Source organism: Balaenoptera physalus (assembly GCF_965194825.1).
Source record: "Balaenoptera physalus genome assembly, chromosome: 8".
Classification (NCBI taxonomy): Eukaryota; Metazoa; Chordata; class Mammalia; order Artiodactyla; family Balaenopteridae; genus Balaenoptera; species Balaenoptera physalus.
In genome coordinates, this window is record NC_138887.1 from 82,396,902 (window position 1) to 82,417,602 (window position 20,701).

Consider the following 20,701-nt stretch of genomic DNA (forward strand, 5'->3'; position numbering starts at 1 on the left):
AATGGACAGAGCATCCAAAATGAAAATAAAGAAGGAAACAGAAGCTTTAAATGACACAATAGACCAGATAGATTTAATTGATATTTATAGGACATTCCATCCAAAAACAGCAGATTACACTTTCTTCTCAAGTGCGCACGAAACATTCACCAGGATAGATCACATCTTGGGTCACAAATCAAGCCTCAGTAAATTTAAGAAAATTAAAATCATATCAAGCATATTTTCTGACCAGAATGCTATGAGATTAGAAATGAATTACAGGGAAAAAAACATAAAAAACACAAAAATATGGAGGCAAAACAATACTAAATAACCCAGAGATCACTGAAGAAAATCAAAGAGGAAATCAAAAAATACCTAGAGACAAGTGACAATGAAAACACGACGATCAAAAACCTATGGGATGCGGCAAAAGTAGTTCTAAAAGGGAAGTTTATAACTATACAAGCCTACCTAAAGAAACAAGAAAAATCTCAAGTAAACAATCTAACCTTACACCTAAAGGAACTAGAGAAGGAAGAACAAACAAAACCCAAACTTAGCAGAAGGAAAGAAATCATAAAGATCGAGCAGAAATAAATGAAATAGAAACAAAGGAAACAATAGCAAAGATCAATAAAACTAAAAGCTGGTTCTTTGATAAAATAAACCAAAGCCAGACTAATTGATAAACCATTAGCCAGACTCATCAAGAAAAAGAGGGAGAGGACTCAAATCAATAAAATTAGAAATGAAAAAGGAGAAGTTACAACAGACACTGCAGAAATACAAAGCATCCTAAGAGACTATTACAAGCAACTCTATGCCAATAAAATGGACAACGTGGAAGAAATGGACAAATTTTTAGAAAGGTATAACCTTCCAAGAATGAACCAGGAAGAAGTAGAAAATATGAACAGACCAATCACAAGCAACGAAATTGAAACTGTGATTAAAAATCTTCCAACAAACAAAAGTCCAGGACCAGATAGCTTCAGAGGTGAATTCTATCAAACATTTAGAGAAGAGCTAACACCCATCCTTCTTATACTCTTCCAAAAAATTGCGGACGAAGGAACACTCCCAAACTCATTCTATGGGGCCACCATCACTCTGATACCAAAACCAGACAAAGATACTACAAAAAAAGAAAATTACAGACCAATATCACTGATGAATATAGATTCAAAAATCCTCAACAAAATACTACCAGACAGAATCCAATAACACATTAAAAGGATCATACACCATGATCAAGTGGGATTTATCCCAGGGATGCAAGGATTCTTCAGTATATGCAAATCAATCAATGTGATACACCATATTAACAAACTGAAGAAGAAAAACCATATGATCATCTCAATAGATGCAGAAAAAGCTTTTGACAAAATTCAACACCCATTTATGATAAAAACTCTCCAGAAAGTGGGCATAGAGGGAACCTACCTCAACATAATAAAGGCCATATATGACAAACCCACAGCCAACATCATTCTCAATGGTGAAAAACTGAAAGCATTTCCTCTAACGTCAGGAACGAGACAAGGATGTCTACTCTCACCACTATTGTTCAACATAGCTTTGGAAGTCCTAGCCACGGCAATCAGAGAAGAAAAAGAAATAAAAGGAATCCAAATTGGAAAAGAAGAAGTAAAATTGTCACTGTTTGCAGATGACATGATACTACACAAAGAGAATCCTAAAGATGCTACCAGAGAACTACTAGAGATAATCAATGAATTTGGTAAAGTTGTAGGATACAAAATTAATGCACAGAAGTCTCTTGCATTCCTATACACTAATGATGAAAAATCTGAAAGAGAAATTAAGGAAACACTCCCATTTACCATTGCAGCAAAAAGAATAAAATACCTAGAAAGAAACCTACCTAGGGAGACAAAAGACCTGTATGCAGAAAATTATAAGACACTGATGAAAGAAATTAAAGATGATACCAACAGATGGAGAGATATACCATGTTCTTGGATTGGAAGAATCAACATTGTGAAAATGACTATACTACCCAAAGCAATCTACAGATTCAATGCAATCCCTATCAAATTACCAATGGCATTTTTTATGGAACTGGAACAAAAAATCTTAAAATTTGTATGGAGACACAAAAGACCCCGAATAGCCAAAGCAGTCTTGGGGGAAATAAACGGAGCTGGAGGAATCAGACTCCCTGACTTCAGACTATACTACAAAGCTACAGTAATCAAGACAATATGGTACTGGCACAAAAACAGAAACATAGATCAATGGAACAAGATAGAAAGCCCAGAGATAACCCACGGACCTATGGCTAACTAATCTATGACAAAGGAAGCAAGGATATACAATGGAGAAAAGACAGTCTCTTCAATAAGTGGTACTGGGAAAACTGGACAGCTACATGTAAAAGAACGAAATTAGAACACTCCATAACACCATACACAAAAATACTCATAATGGATTAGAGACCTAAATGTAAGACCGGACACTATAAAACTCTTAGAGGAAAACACAGGAAGAACACTCTTTGACATAAATCACAGCAATATCTTTTTTGATCCACCTCCTAGAGTAATGGAAATAAAAACAAACATAAACAAATGGGACCTAATGAAACTTCAAAGCAGTTGCACAGCAAAGGAAACCATAAACAAGACCAAAAGACAACCCTCAGAATGGGAGAAAATATTTGCAAATGAATCAATGGACAAAGGATTAATCTCCAAAATTTACAAGCAGCTCATGAAGCACAATATTAAAAAAAAACAACCCAATCCAAAAATGGGCAGAAGACCTAAATAGACATTTCTCCAAGGAAGACATACAGATGGCCAAGAAGCACATGAAAACCTGCTCAACATCACTAATTATTAGAGAAATGCAAATCAAAACTACAATGAGGTATCACCTCACACCAGTTAGAATGGGCATCATCAGAAAATCTACAAACAACAAATGCTGGAGAGGGTGTGGAGAAAAGGGAACCCTCTTGCACTGTTGGTGGGAATGTAAATTGATACAGCCACTATGGAGAACAGTATGGAGGTTCCTTTAAAAACTAAACACAGAATTACCATATGATCCAGCAATCCCACTACTGGGCATATACCCAGAGAAAACCATAATTCAAAAAGACACGTGCACCCCAATGTTCATTGCAGCGCTATTTACAATAGCCCGGTCATGGAAGCAACCTAAATGCCCATCGACAGACGAATGGATAAAGAAGATGTGGTACATATATACAATGGAATATTACTCAGCCATAAAAAGGAACGAAATTCGGTCATTTGTTGAGAGGTGGCTGGATCTAGAGACTGTCATACAGAGTGAAGTAAGTCAGAAAAAGAAAAACAAATATCATATATTAACGCATATATGTGGAAGCTAGAAAAATGGTACAGATGAACCGGTTTGCAGGGCAGAAATTGAGACACAGATGTAGAGAACAAACGTATGGACACCAAGGGGGGAAAGCGGCGGGGGTTGGGGGTGGTGGTGTGCTGAATTGGGCGATGGGGATTGACATGTATACACTGATGTGTATAAAATTGATGACTAATTAGAACCTGCTGTGCAAAAAAATAAAATAAAATTGAAAAAAAACACAACAATAACCCTACAAGACCAAATAAATGAAAAGGAAATAGGCAACCTACCTGAAAAGGAATTCAGAGTAATGATAGTACTGATTATCCAAAATCTCGGAAACAGAATGGAGGCACGGACTGAGAAAATACAAGAAATGTTTAACAAAGACCTAGAAGAACTAAAGAACAAAGAAACAGTGATGAACAACACAATAACTGAAATGAAAAATAACACGGGAAGGAATCAATAGTAGAATAACTGAGGCAGAAGAGTGAGTAAGTGAGCTGGAACATTGAATGGCAGAAGTAACTGCTGAGGAGCAGAATAAAGAAAAAAGAATGAAAAGAATTGATGACAGTCTCAGAGACCTCCAGGACAACAGTAATGCACCAACATTTGGATTATAGGGGTCCAAGAAAAAGAAGAGAAAAAGAAAGGGTCTGAGAAAACATTTGAAGAGATTATAGTCGAACACTTCCCTAACATGGATAAGGAAATAGCCACCCAATTCCAGGAAGTGCAGAGAGTCCCATACAGGATAAACCCTAGGAAAAACACACCAAGACACATATTAATCAAACTAACAAAAATTAAATTCAAAGAAAAAATATTAAAAGGAGCAAGGGAAAAGCAACAAATAACATACAAGGGAACCCCATAAGGTTATCAGCTGATTTCTCAGCAGAAACTGTGCAGGTGATAAGGAAGTAGCATGATATATTTAAAGTGAAAAAAGGGAAGAAACTACAACCAAGAATACTCTACCCAGCAAGGCTCTCATTCAGATTCCACAGAGAAATCAAAAGCTTTACAGATGGGATTTCCCTGGTGGTGCAGTGATTAAGAATCCGCCTGCCAATGCCGGGACACTGGTTCGATACCTGGTCTAAGAAGGTCCCACACGCCGTGGAGCAACTAAGCCCACGCGCCACAACTACTGAAGCCCGCGTGCCCTAGAGCCCATGTGCTGCAACTGCTGAGCCCACATGCCTCAACTACTGAAGCTCATGTGCTCTAGGGCCCGCATGCTGCAACTACTGAGCCTGTGTGCTGCAACTACTGAAGCCCAGGCGCCTAGAGCCCATGCTCCACAACAAGAGAAGGCACCGCAATGAGGAGCCCATGCTCCACAACAATAGAAGGCACCGCAATGAGAAGCCCACACACCGCAACGAAGAGTAGCCCCCACTGGCCGCAACTAGAGAAAGCTCCCGTGCAGCAATGAAGACCCAATGTAGCCAAAAAAAAAAAAAAAAAAAGCTTTACAAACAACCAAAAGCTAAGAGAATTCAGCACCACCAGACCAGCTTTGCAACAAATGCTAAAGGAACTTATTTAGGCGGAAAAGACAAGACCAAAACTAGAAACAAACAAAAAAAACCCTAAAAGCTCAGCAGGAAAGGCAAGCATAGAGTAAAGGTAGGAAATCATCCACATACAAACATGATATCAAAACAAGCAATTGTGAGAAGAGGAGAGTACAAATGCAGGATACTGAAATGCATTTGAAATTAAAAGACCAGCAACTTAAAACAATATTTTTGTATAGAGACTGCTACATCAACAACTCTTGGTAACTGCAAACTAAAAATCAACAATAGATACACACACACACAAAAGAAAAAGGAATCCAAAAACACAACACTAAAGTTAGTCATCAAATAACAAGAGAAGAGAACAGAAGAAGAAGGGAAGAAAAAAGACTTACAAAAGCAAACCCAAAACAATTAAGAAAATGGTAACAGGAACATACATATTGATAACTACCTTAAACATAAATGGATTAAATGCTCCAACCAAAACACATAGACTGGCTGAATAGATAGAAAAACAAGACCCATATATATGCTGTCTACAAGAGACTGACTTCAGACCTACGGAAACATACAGACTGAAAGTGAGGGAGCGGAAAAAGATACTCCATGCAAATGGAAATGAAAAGAAAGCTGGAGTAGCAACACTAATATCAGACAAATAGACTTTAAAATAAAGACTGTTTCAAGACACAAAGAACAACACTACATAATGATCAAGGAATCTATCCAAGAAGATAAAACAATTGTAAATACATATGCACCCAACATAGGAGCACCTCAATATATAAGGCAAATACTATCAGCCATAAAAGGAGAAATCGACAGTAAAATAATACTAGTGGGGGACTTTAACACCCCACTTGCATCAATGGACAGATCATCCAGATAGAAAAGCCACAAGAAAACAAAGGCTTTAAATGACAATTAGAGCAGATGGATGTAACTGATATATATAAAGCATTCCATTTAAAAGCACAAGAATACATGTTCTTCTCAAGTGCACATGCAACATTTTCCAGGATAGATCACAAGCTGGGCTGCAAAGCAAGCCTCAGTAAACTGAAGAAAACTGAAGTCATATCAAGCATCTTTTCCAACCACAATACTATAAGATTAGAAATCAACTACAAGAAAAACACTGTAAAAACCACAAACACGTGGAGGCTAAACATTATACTATTAAATGACCAATGGATCACTGAAGAAGTCAAAGAGGAAATCAAAAAATGTCCCAGAGACAAAAGAAAACAAAAACACAATAATCTAAAACCTATGGGACTCAGCAAAAGCTGTTTTAAGAGGAAAGTTTATAGCAATACAATCTTACCTCAGGAAACAAGGAAAATCTCAAATAACGAGCATACTCTAACACCTAAACAACTATAGAAAGAAGAACAAACAAAGCCCAAAGTTAGTAGAAGAAATCATAAAGATCAGAGCGGACATAAAAGGATTATAGATGAAGAAAACAATAGAAAAGATCAAAGAAACTAAAAGGTGGTTCTTCGAAAAGATAAAGGAAATTGATAAAACTTTATCCAAACTCATGAACAAAAAAGGGGAGAGAGCTCAAATCAATAAAATTAGAAATTAAAAAGAAGTTACAACAGACACCACAGAAATACAAAAGATCGTAAGAGACTACTACAAGCAACTACATGACAATAAAATGGACAACCTGAAAGAAATGGACAAATTCTTAGAAAGGTACAATCTCCCAAGACTGAACCAGGAAGAAGTACAAAATATGAACAGACCAATCACAAGTACTGAAATTGAAACTGTGATTAAGAAACTCCCAATAAACAAAAGTCCAGGGCAAGATGGCTTCACAGGTGAATTCTATCAAACATTTAGAGAAGAGTTAACAGCTATCCTCAAACTATTCCAAAAACAAACTGCAGAGGAAAGAACACTCCCAAACTCATTCTATGAGGCCACCATCACCCTGATACCAAAACCATACAAAGATACCACAAACAAAGAAAATTATAGGCCAATATCACTGATGAACATAGATGCAAAAAACTCAACGAAATACTAGGAAACTGAATCCAACATACGTTAAAAGAATCATACAGAACTTCCCTGGTGGCGCAGTGGTTGAGAATCTGCCTGCCAGTGCAGGGGACATGGGTTTGAGCCCTGGTCTGGGAAGATCCCACATGCCTTGAAGCAACTAAGCCCATGTGCCACAACTACTGAGTCCGTGTGCCACAACTACTGAGCCCGTGTGCCACAACTACTGAGCCCGTGTGCCACAACTACTGAGCCTGCCCTCTAGAGCCTGTGAGGCACAACTACTGAGCCTGCGTGCCACAACTACTGAAGCCCACACACCTAGAGCCTGTGCACCACAACGAAGAGTAGACCCCACGTGCTGCAACTAGAGAAAGCCTGTGCGCAGCAACAGAGACCCAACAACGAAGACTCAATGCAGCCAAAAATAAATAAATTTATTAAAAAAAAAAAGAATCATACAACATGATCAACTGGGATTTATCTCAGGGATGCAAGGCTTTTTCAGTATCTGCAAATCAATCAGTGTATTACACCACATCAACGAACTGAAGAATAAAAACTACATGATCATCTCCAAAAGATGCAGAAAAAGCTTTTGAAAAAATTCAACACCCATTTATGATAAAAACTCTCCAGAGAGTGGGCATAAAGGGAACCTACCTCAACATAATAAAGGCCATATATGACAAGCCCACTGCCAACATCATTCTCAGTGGTAAAAACTGAAAGCATTTCCTCTACAATCAGGAACAAGACAAGGATGTCCACTCTCACCACTTTTATACAACATAGTTTTCGAAGTCCTAGCCACGGCAATCAGAGAAGAAAAAAATAACAGGAATCCAAATTGGAAAGGAAGAAATAAAACTGTTACTGTTTGCAGAAGAAATGATACTATACATAGAAAATCCTAAAGATGCTCCCAGAAAACTGCTGAAGTTCAGTGAACTAGGTTAGATTGCAAGATGAAACAATTAATAAACACAAATCCTTTGCATTTCTATACACTAACAACAAAAGATCTCAGAAAGAAATTAAGGAAACAATCCCATTTACCATTGCATCCAAAAAAAGAAAACCTAGAAATAAACCTACCTAAGGAGACAAAACACCAGTACTCTGAAAACTACTAGACACTGATGAAAGAAATCAAAGATGACACAAACAGATGGAAGGATATATCATGCTCTTGCATTGGAAGAATCAATATTGTCAAAATGACTATACTACCCAAGGCAATCTACACATTCAATGCAATCCCTATCAAATTACGAATAACATTTTTCACAGAACTAGAACAAAAAAATTTTTTAATCTATATGAAAACACAAAACACCACGAATAGCCAGAGTAATCTTAAGGGGGGGGAAAAAAATGGACCTGGAGGAATCAGTCTCCCTGATTTTAGACTATACTACAAAGTTACAATCATCAAAACACTAATGGTACAGGTACAAAAACAAAAATATAGATCAATGGAACAGGACAGAAGCCCAGAAATAAACACATGCACCTGTGGTCGATTGATCTACAATAAAAAAAGCTAAGACTATACAATGGAGAAACGACAGTCTCTTCAATAAATGGTATTGAGAAAACTGGACAGCTATAGGAAAAGAATGAAATTAGAACATTCTTTTACACCATACACAAAAATAAACTCAATGAATTAAAGAACTAAATGTAAGACCTGATGTTATAAAACTCTTAGAAGAAAACATAGGAAGAACACTCTGTGAAATAAATCGCAGCAGTATCTTTTTCAATCTGTTTCCCAGAGCAACGTATGATTCAGGAATCCCACTCTTGGGCATGTATCTGGCAAAAACCCTGGTTTGAAAGGATACAGGCACCCCAGTGTTCACTGCAGCACTGTTTACAGTAACCAAGACATGGAAGCAACCTACATGTCCATCGACAGAAGAGTGGATAAAGAAGATGTGGTACCTATGTCCAATGGAATGTTACTCAGCCATTAAAAAGGATGAAATAATGCCATTAGCAGCAACATGAATGGACCTGGAAATTATCGTAGTAAGTGAAGTAAGTCAGAAAGAGGAAAAACAAATATCATCTGATATTGCTTACATGCAAAATCTAAAAACAATGATACAAATGAACATATTTACAAAACAGAAAAAGACTCACGGACTTAGAAAGCACACTAAGGTTAACAAAGAGCAAAGGTGGAGGTCAGGGATAAATTGTGAGTTTGGGATTGAAATATACACACTATTCTATTGAAAATAGATAACCAAGAAGGACCTACTGCATAGCATAGGGAACTCTGCTTAATATTCTCTAATAACCTGTATGTGAAAAGAACTTGAGAAACAATAGATACATGTATATGTATAACTGAATCACTTTGCTGTACACCTGAAAATAAGACAACATTGTTAATCAGCTATACTCCAATTTAAAATAAAAATAAAAAAACAAATGGGACCTAATGAAACTCAAAGGCTCTTGTGAAGCAGAGGAACCCACAAACAAAAGGAAAGGCAACCCACACAATGAAAGGAAAGATTTGGCAAATGATTTGACTGACAAGTGATTAATCTCCAAAATTTACAAACAGTTCATGCAGCACAATATCAAAACAAACAAACAAACAACCCAATCAAAAAATGGGCAGAAGACCTAAATAGACATTTCACTAAAGAAGACATACAGATGGCCAACAAACATATGAAAAGATGCTCAACATCACTAATTATCAGAGAAATGCAAACCAAAACTACAATGAGGTATCACCTCACACCAGTCAGAATGGTCATCATCAAAAAATCTATAATCAATAAATACTGGAGAGGGTGTGGAGAAAAGGGAACCCTCCTACACTGTTGGTGGGAATGTAAATTGGTACAGCCAGTGGGGAGAACAGTATGGAGGTTCCTTAAAAAACTAAAAACAGAGCTACCATATGACCCAGCAATCCCACTCCTAGGCATGTATCCGGAGAAAACCATAATTTGAAAGGATGCATGCATCCTGATGTTCATTGCAGCACTATTTACAATAGCCAGGACATGGAAACAACCTAAATGTCCATCAACACAGGAATGGATAAAGATGTGGTACATATACACAATGGAATAGTACTCAGCCATAAAAAGGAACGAAACAGTGCCATCTGCTGAGACATGGATGGACCCAGAGATTGTCATACAGAGTGAAGTAAGTGAGAAAGAGAAAAACAAATATTGTATAATATTGCTTACATGTGGAATCTAGAAAAATGGTACATATGAACTTATTTGCAAAGCAAAAATAGAGTCACAGATGTAGAGAACTTATGGTTACCAAGGGGGAAAGGGGGTGGGTGGGACGAATTGGGAGATTGGGATTGACATATATACACTACTATGTATAAAACAGATAACTAATGAGAACCTACTGTATAGCACAGGGAACTGTACTCAATGATCTGTGGTGACCTAAATGGAAAGGAAATCTAAAAAAGAGTGGATATATGTATATGTATAACTGATTCACTTTGTTGTCAGCAGAAACTAACACAACATTGTAAAGCAACTATACTCCAATAAAAAAAAAAAAAACTAAATAGACATTTCACCAAAGAAGACATACAGATGGCAAAGAGGCACATAGAGAGAGGCTCAACATCACTAACTATTAGAGAAATGCAAATCAAAACTACAGTGAGCTATCACCTCACACCAGACAGAATGGCCATCATCAAAGAGTCTACCAACAATGAATGCTGGAGCGGGTGTAGAGAAAAGGGAACCCTCCTACTTGTTGGTGGGAATGTAAATTGGTATAGCCACTATGAAGAACAGTACGGAGGTTCCTCAAAAAACTAATAAGAGCTACCATATGATACAGCAATCCCACTGTTTGGCATATATCTGGCGAAAACCATGGTTTGAAAGGATACAGGCACCCAGTGTTCACTGCAGCACTGTTTACAATAACCAAGACATGGAAGGAACCTAAATGTCCACTGACAGAAGAGTGGATAAAGAAGATGTGGTACGTATGTCCAATGGAATATTACTTAGCCATTAAAAAGAATGAAATAATGCCATTGGCAGCAACATGAATGGACCTGGAGATTATTGTGCTAAGTGAAGCAAGTCAGACAGAGAAAGACAAATATCATCTGATATCACTTATATGCAGAATTTTTAAAAAATGATACAAATGAACATACTTACAAAACAGAAACAGACTCAAAGACTTAGAATACACACATAGAGTTACCAAAAGGGAAAGGTGGAGGGCAGGGATAAATTGGTAGTTTGGGATTGACATATACATACTACAATAATGAAAATAGATAACCAACAAGGACCTACTGTATAACACAGGGATTTCTGCTCAATATTCTCCAGTAACATAAATGGGAAGATTTGGAGAAACAATACATACAGGTAGAGGTATAACTGAATTGGTTTGATGTACACCTGAAACTAACACAACACTGTTAATCAACTATACTCGAGTTTAAAATAAAAATTAAAAATGGGGGAGACCTTCAAGACGGCGGAAGAGTAAGACATGGACATTACCTTCCTCCCCACAAATACATCAAAAATACATCTACACGTGGAACACCTCCTGTAGAACACCTACTGAATGCCGGCAGAAGACCTCAGACTTCCCAAAAGGCAAGAAAATCCCCATGTACCTGGGTAGGGCAAAAGAAAAAAGAAAAAACAGAGACAAAAGAATAGGGATGGGACCTGCACCTCTGGCAGGGAGCTGTGAAGGAGGAAAAGTTTCCACACACTAGGAAGCGCCCTCACTGGCAGGGAAGTCGGGGTAGAGCTTCGGAGCCACAGAGAAGACTGAGGTAACAGGGGTGCAGAGGGCAAAGCAGAGATATCCCCACACAGAGGATCAGTGCCAACTACCACTCACTAGCCTGAGAGGCTTCTCTGCTCACCGGCCAGGGCGGGTGGGGGCTGGGAGCTGAGGCTCGGGCTTCAGAGGTCAGACCCCAGGGAGAGGACTGGGGTTGGCTGTGTGAAGACAGCCTGAAGGGGGCTAGTGCACCACAGCTAGCCGGGAGGGAGTCTGGGAAAAAGTCTGGAACTGCCTAAGAGGCAAGAGACCATTGTCTCGGGGTGTGTGAGAAGAGGGTCTTCCTGCTCTGTGTGCCCTCAGATGACAGAGCACTGCCTAAGCGAGCTCCAGAGATGGGAGTGAGCTGCAGCTATTATCATGGATGCCAGAGGTGGGCATGGACCGCTACCGCTGCTGCCGCTGCCACTAAGGATCCTGTGTGCAAGTGTAGGTTACTACCCACACCCTCCCGAGAGCCTGTGCAGAATGCCACTGCCAGGGTCCCGTGATCCAGGGCCAACTTCCCCAGGAGAACACACGGCACACCTCAGGCTGCTGCAATGTCATGTCAGCCTCTACCGCCACAGGCACGCCCTGCATTCCAATTGTGACTACTGTACCCCTCCCTCTCCCCAACCTGAGTGAGCAGAAGACCTCTAATAAGCCGCTGCTTTAACCCGCTCCCGTCTGGGCAGGGAACAGACACCTGAGGGCAGCCTACACCCAGAGTCAAGGCCAAAACCAAACTGAACCTCGGAGCTGTGCAAACAAAGAAGAGAAAGGGAACTTTCTCCTGAGGTGCAGCCTCAGGAGCAGCGGACTCAATCACCCCAGTCAGCTTGGTAAACCCTGGAATATCTGAATAGACAATGAGTGTTCCCAAAATTGAGGCGGTGGACTTCGGGGGCAACTGTGAACCTGGGGTTTGCTTTCTCCATTTGATCTGTTTTTGGTTTTATGTTTATGTTAGTTTACTTTTTAGTGATTGCTTATATTTGTGTGTTTGTTTATTGGTTCGGCTGCTCTCTTCCTTTTTTTCTTTCTTTCTTCTTTTGTGAGTGTGTGTGTATGTTTGTGTGATTTTGTCTATTTAGCTTTGCTTTTACCATTTGTCTTGGAGTTCTGTACGTTTATTTTTTCTTCCTTTTCTTCTGAGCCAAGCAGCTGGCAGTGTTGGCGCTGTGGCTGGGCGTCAGGCCTGAGCCCCTGAGGTGAGAGAGCTGAGTCCAGGACGTTGAGCCACCAGAGACCTTGCAGCCCCATGTAATATTAATCAGAGAGAGCTCTCCCAGAGATCTCCATCTCAACACTAAGACCCAGTTCCACTCACGGCCAGCAAGCTCCAGTGCTGGATGCCCCATGCCAAACAACTAGCAAGACAGGAAAACAACCCCACCCATTAGCAGAGAGGCTGCCTAACGTCATACTAAGTTCACAGACACCCCAAAACACACCACTGGATGTGGCCCTGCCCACCAGAGGGTCAAGATCCAGCCCCATCTTCTAGAACACAGGCACCAGGCCCTCCAACCAGGAAGCCTACATAAGCCACTGAACCAACCTCACCCACTGGGGGCAGACACCAGAAATAAGAGGAACTATGAACCTGCAGCCTGTGAAAAGGAGACCCCAAACACAGTAAGTTAAACAAAATGAGAAGACAGAAAAACACACAGCAGATGAAGGAGCAAGGTAAAAACACACCAGACCTAACAAATGAAGAGGAAATAGGCAGTCTACCTGAAAAATAATTCCGAATAATGATAGTAAAGTTGATCCAAAAATCTCAGAAATAGAATGGAGAAAATACAAGAAACGTTTAACAAGGACCTAGAAGAACTAAAGAGCAAACAAAAGATGAGCAACACAATAAATGAAATTAAAAATACTCTAGAAGGAATCAACAGCAGAATAACTGAGGCAAAAGAATGGATAAGTGACCTGGAAGATAGAATAGTGGAAATAACTGCTGCAGAGCAGATAAAATAAAAAAGAATGAAAAGAATTGTGGACGGTCTCAGAGACCTCTGGGACAACATTAAATGCTCCAACGTTCAAATTACAGGGGACCCAGAGAAGCAGAGAAAAAGAAAGGGTCAGAGAAAATATTTGAAGAGATTAGAGTTGAAAACTTCCCTAACATGGGAAAGGAAATAATCAAGTCCAGGAAGCGCAGAGAGTCCCATACAGGATAAATCCAAGGAGAAACACACCAAGACATATTAATCAAACTACCAAAAATTAAACACAAAGAAAAAATATTAAAAGGAGCAAGGGAAAAGCAACAAATAACATACAAGGGAATCCCCATAAGGTTAACAGCAGATCTTTCAGCAGAAACTCTGCAAGCCACAAGGGACTGGCAGGACATATTTAAAGTGATGAAAGGGAAAAACCTACAACCAAGATTACTCTACCCAGCAAGGATATCATTCAGATTTGACGGAGAAATTAAAACCTTTACAGACAAACAAAAGTTAAGAGAATTCACCAGCACCAAATGAGCTTTACAACAAATGCTAAAGGTACTTCTCTAGGCAGGAAACAGAAGAGAAGGAAAACACCTATAAAAACAACTGAACAACTAAGAAAATGGTAACAGGAACATACATATTGATAATTGCCTTAAATGTAAACGGATTAAATGCTCCAAATAAAAGACACACACTGGTGCAACAGATACAAAAACAAGACCTGTATATATGCTGTCTACAAGATACCCACTTCAGACCTAGGGTCACATACAGACTGAAAGTGAGGGGATGGAAAAAGATATTCCATGCAAATGGAAATCAAAAGAAAGCTGGAGTACCAATTCTCATATCAGACAAAATAGACTTTAAAGTAAAGACTATTACAAGGCAAAGAAGGACACTACATAATGATCAAGGGATCAATCCAAGAAGAAGATATAGCAATTGTAAATATTTATGCACCCAACATAGGAGCACCTCAATACATAAGGCAAATGCTAACAGCCATAAAAGAGGAAATTGACAGTAACACAAGCATAGTAGGGGACTTTAACACCCCACTTTCACCAATGAAGAGATCATCCAAAATGCAAATAAATAAGGAAACACAACTTTTAAATGATACATTAAACAAGACAGAAACCCTCCAGAAAGTGGGGATAGAGGGAACCTACCTCAACATAATAAAGGCCATAGGGCTTCCCTGGTGGCGCAGTGGTTGAGAATATGCCTGCCAATGCAGGGGACACGGGTTCGAGCCCTGGTCTGGGAAGATCCCACATGCCGTGGAGCAGCTGGGCCTGTGAGCCACGGTTACTGAGCCTGCGCATCTGGAGCCTGTGCTCCGCAACAAGAGAGGCCGCGATAGTGAGAGGCCCGCGCACCGTGATGAAGAGTGGCCCCCGCTTGCCACAAGTAGAGAGGGCCCTCGCACAGAAACGAAGACCCAACACAGCCATAAAATAAAAAATAAATTAATTAATTTAAAAAAAAAATTAAAAAAAAATCAGAAGAAACATTTAAAAAAAAAAATAAAAATAAAGGCCATATATGACAAACCCACAGCCAACATCATTCTCAATGGTGAAAAACTGAAAGCATTTCCTCTAAGATCAGGAACAAGAGAAGGGTGCCCACTCTCACCACCATTATTCAACATAGTTTTGGAAGTTTTAGCCACAGCAATAAGAAAAAGAAATAAAAGGAATCCAATTTGGAAAAGAAGAAGTAAAACTGTCACTGTTTGCCGATGACATGATACTATACATAGAGAATCCTAAAGATGCTACCAGAAAACTACTAGAGCTAATCAATGAATTTGGTAAAGTAGGACACAAAATTAATGCACAGAAATCTCTTGCATTCCTATACACTAATGATGAAAAATCTGAAAGAAAAATTAAGGAAACACTCCAATTTAGCACTGCAACAAAAAGAATAGAATACCTAGGAATAAACCTACCTAAGGAGACAAAAGACCTGTATGCAGAAAACTATAAGACACTGATGAAAGAAATCAAAGATGATACAAACAGATGGAGCGATATACCATGTTCTTGGATCGGAATACTCAACACTGTGAAAATGGCTATACTACCCAAAGCAGTCTACAGATTCAATTAAATCCCTATCAAACTACCAATGGCATTTTTCACAGAACTAAAACAAAAAATTTTACAATTGGTATGGAAACACAGAAGACGTGAATAGCCAAAGCAATCTTGAGAAAGAAAAACGGAGCTGGAGGAATCAGGCTCCCTGACTTCAGACTATACTACAAAGCTACAGTAATCAAGACAGTATGGTACTGGCACAAAAACAGAAATATAGATCAATGGAACAAGATAGAAAGCCCAGAGATAAACCCATGTACATATGGTCACCTTATTTTTGATAAAGGAGGCTAGAATATACAATGGAGAAAAGACAGCCTCTTCAATAAGTGGTGCTGGGAAAACTGGACAGCTACATTTAAAAGAATGAAATTAGAACACTCCCTAACACCATACACAAAAATAAACTCAAAATGGATTCGAGACCTAAATGTAAGACCAGACACTATAAAACTCTTAGAGGAAAACATAGGAACACTCTTTGACATAAATCACAGCAAGATCTTTTTTGATCCAGCTCCTAGAGTAATGGAAATAAAAAAAAAAAATAAACAAATGGGACCTAATGAAAGTTAAAAGCTTTTGTACAGCAAAGGAAACTACAATCAAGACGAAAAGACAACCCTCAGAAAGGGAGAAAATATTTGCGAATGGATCAACAGACAAAGGATTAATCTCCAAAATATATAAACTCATGCAGCTCAATATTAAAAAAACAAACAACCCAGTCCCAAAATGGGCAGAAGACCTAAATAGACATTTCTCCAAAGAAGACATACAGATGGCCAAGAAGCACATGAAAACCTGCTCAACATCACTAATTATTAGAAACGCAAGTCAAAACTACAATGAGGTATCACCTCACACCAGTTAGAATGGGCATCATCAGAAAATCTACAAACAACAAATGCTGGAGAGGGTGTGGAGAAAAGGGAACCCTCTTGCACTGTTGGTGGGAATGTAAATTGATACAGCCACTACAGAGAATAGTATGGAGGTTCCTTAAAAAACTAAACATAGAATTACCATACGATCCAGCAATCCCACTACTGGGCATATACCCAGAGAAAACCATAATTCAAAAAGACACATGCACCCCAATGTTCATTGCAGCACTATTTACAACAGCCAGGTCCTGGAAGCAACCTAAATGCACATCAACAGACGAATGGATAAAGAAGATATGGTACATATATACAATGGAATATTACTCAGCCATACAAAGGAACGAAATTGGGTCATTTGTTGAGAGGTGGATGGACCTAGAGACTGTTATACAGAGTGAAGTAAGTCAGAAAGAGAAAAACAAATATCGTATATTAACGCATATATGTGGAAGCTAGAAAAATGGTACAGATGAACCGGTTTGCAGGGCAGAAATTGAGACCCAGATGTAGAGAACAAACGTATGGACACCAAGGGGGGAAAGCGGCCGGGGGGGCGGGGGTGGTGGTGTGATGAATTGTGAGATTGGGATTGACATGTATACACTGATGTGTATAAAACTGATTACTAGTAAGAACGTGCTGTATAAAAAAATAAATAAAATAAAATTCAAGAATTAAATAAATAAAGAAATTAATAAAAATAAAAAGAAACGAAATTGAGTTATTTGTAGTAAGGTGGATGGACCTAGAGTCTGTCACACAGAGTGAAGGAAGTCAGAAGAGAAAAACAAATACCGTATGCTAACACATATATATGGAATAAAAAAAAAATGGTTCTGAAGAACCTAGGGGCAGGACAGGAATAAAGACGCAGAGGCAGAGAATGGACGTGAGGACACAGGCGGGGGGGAAGGGCAAGCTGGAGCGAAGTGAGAGAGTAGTATATATATACTACCAAATGTAAAATAGATAGCTACTGGGAAGCAGCTGCATTGAACAGGGAGATCCACTCAGTGCTTTCTGACCACCTAAAGGGGTGGGATAGGGAGGGTGGGAGGGAGGCTCAAGAGGGAGGTATTATGGGGATGTATGTATACATACAGCGGATTCACTTTGTTATACAGCAGAAACTAACAACACTGTAAAGCAATTATACTCCAATAAGATGTAAAAAATACATAAATAGTAGTACAAAAAAAAAAAAGGGACCTAATGAAACTCAAAAGCTTTTGCACAGCAGAGGAAATCATAAACAAAAGGAAAGACAACCCACAGAATGGGAGAAAATACTGGCAAATGATGCGTCCGACAAGGGATTAATCTCCAAAGTTTACAAACAGCTCATGAACATCAATATCATAAAAAGCAAACAACCCAATCAAAAAATGGGCAGAAGACCAAAACAGACATTTCTCCAAAGACAGACGGATGGCCACAAGGCACATGGAGAGACGCTCAACTTTGCTAATTATTAGATAAATGGAAATCAAAACTACAATTAGATATCACCTCACACCAGTCAGAATGGCCATCATCAAAAATGTACAAACATGGGATCCAGAACTCGACTTTCTGTATATGTAAAATAAAAGAGCTGAATAGAACCTGAAAAAAAAAATCTACAAACGATAAATGCTGAAGAGGGTGTTGAGAAGAGAACCCTCCTAGACTGTAGGTGGGAATGTAAATTGGTACAGCCACTATGGAGAAAAATATGGAAGTTCCTTAAAAAAATGAAAAATAGAGCTACCATATGATCCAGCAATGCTACTCCTGGGCACATATCTGGCAAAAACCATGGTTTGAAAGGATACACGCACCCCAATGTTCATTGCCGCACTGCTTACAGTAACCAAGACATGGAAGCAACCTAAATATCCATCAACAGAAGAGTGGATAAAGAAGATGTGGTAAATATGATCAATGGAATATTACTCAGCCATTAAAAAGGATGAAATAATGCCACTGGCAGCAACATGAATGGACCTGGAGATTATCATACTTAGTGAAGTCAGTCAGACAGAGAAAGACAAATATCTTCTGATATCGCTATATGGGGAATCAAGAAAATGATACAAATAAAGTTATTTCCAAAACAGAAACAGATTCACAGACTTAGAATACAAACTTATGGTTAACAAAGGGGAATGGTAGGGGGCAGGGATAAACTAGCAGTTTGGGACTGATATATATACACTACAATAATGAAAATAAATAACCAACAAGGACCTACTGTATAGCCAAGGGAACTGTGGTCAAATTCTGTAGTAACTAAATGGGTAAAGAACTTCGCATAACTGAAGCACTTCACTGTATACCTGAAACTAACACAACATTGTTAATCAACTATACTCCAATATAAAATAAATATTAAAAAACTTTTTAAAAAACAAAAAAACAGTATGACGAGAAACAAAAAAAAACAGTGTTCAAGATCTCTCCCTATTAAAAGTGGCTAAAGGGACACTGCCACCAAAACTAATTCATGAACCCTGACTGGACTTAGATTTTTTTTTTTTTTTTTTAACATCTATAAAGACATTTTTGGAACAGTTGGGGAAATTTAAATACCGTATATGGGGTAGTTGATATTGCTGAATTACCACTCACTTTCTTAAGTGTGATAGTGATACTGTTTTAAGTAGAAGAGAACGTTTTTAGTCTTAGGAGATGCATGCTCAAGTTTTTAAGGAATGAAATGCCAAGTGTACAACTTGCTCTTAAAAAGTCACAGAGAATAGCATCAAGAAAGTGAAAAGACAACAGAGTAGTAGAAAATATTTGTAAATGATTATTTGACAAGAGATTTTTATCTAGAATATACAAAAAACTCTTACACCTCAATAATAAAAAGCAAACCAATTAAAAATGGGTAAATGATCTAAACAGACAGTTCTCCAAAGAAAATACATAAATAGCCAATAATCACATGAAAAGATGCTCAACATCACTAGTCACCAGGAAAATGCAAATCTAAACCACAGTGAGTTAACCACTACACACCCACTAGGGATGGTTACAATATTAATTTAAAAAATGAAAATAGTAGGTGTTGGTGAGGATTTGGAGAAATAGAAATCGTCATACACTGCAGTGGGAATGTAAAATGGTGCATTCACTTTGGAAACGTGGCAGTTCCTCAAAAGGCTGAGCACAGAGTTACCATATAACCCCAAAATTCCACTCCTAAGCATATACTCAAGAGAATTACCAGCATAAACTTATGAATAAAGGCTCATAATAGCATTATTCATAACAGCTAAAAAGTGGAAACAACCCAAATGCCCATTAACTGGTGAAAGGATAAATAAAAGGTGTCATATCCATGCACTGGATTATTATTCAGCAATAAAAAGGATTGATATACTGATACATGCTACAATATGAACAAACTTTAAAAATATTATGCTAAGTAAAAATAAATAAATAAATAAATATTATGCTAAGTAAAAGAAGCCAGCCACAAAGGATCACATATTATATGATTTCATTTATATGAAATGTTCAAAAGAGGCAAAACTAATAAAAGCAGATTAATGGTTATTTATCACGAGGAGCAATGGGGAGAGAGAATAGGTAATGACTGCTAATGGGTACAAGTTTCTTTTTGGGTGATGAAACGTTCTGGAATTAGTGGTGTTGGCTGCGCAACTCCACAAATATTATAAAAATCACTGAACTGTACATTTTAAATGGATGAATTATATGTCATGTGAATTATATATCTCAATAAAGCTGTTTTTAAAGTCAAAGAGGAAGAGAGAAAGCAAAAATGGCAAAATATTAACAATTGGTGAATCCAGAGGAAGGGTATAGAAGTGTTAATTCCTTCATTATTTCCCTATTTCTGTAGGTTTGAAAATTTTCAAAATGAGATGGGAAAAACAATGCTAACAAAATGTGGTTTGGGAAAACTAGAACTGACCTCAAGTAACAAAGTTTTAATTTTTCATAGTTGAGTGGATTCTCTGATGGGAAGATTAGGATATATCCAAAATCAATAGACA

At 38.3% G+C, this 20,701-nt stretch overlaps 1 protein-coding gene and 1 long non-coding RNA gene across 7 annotated transcripts in view; one reads left to right on the forward strand and one right to left on the reverse strand.

Annotated features, from left to right (window-relative positions):
* MATCAP2 (microtubule associated tyrosine carboxypeptidase 2) overlaps window positions 1-20,701 on the reverse strand; it is a 96,594-nt gene that overhangs the window by 19,828 nt on the left and 56,065 nt on the right. The gene's annotated exons all lie outside the window — the stretch shown is intronic.
* Window positions 1,873-20,697, forward strand: LOC309665612. The gene is made up of 3 exons (XR_014266575.1): window positions 1,873-4,670; window positions 4,710-14,883; window positions 15,238-20,697. It is a non-coding gene; the product is annotated as an uncharacterized lncRNA (long non-coding RNA).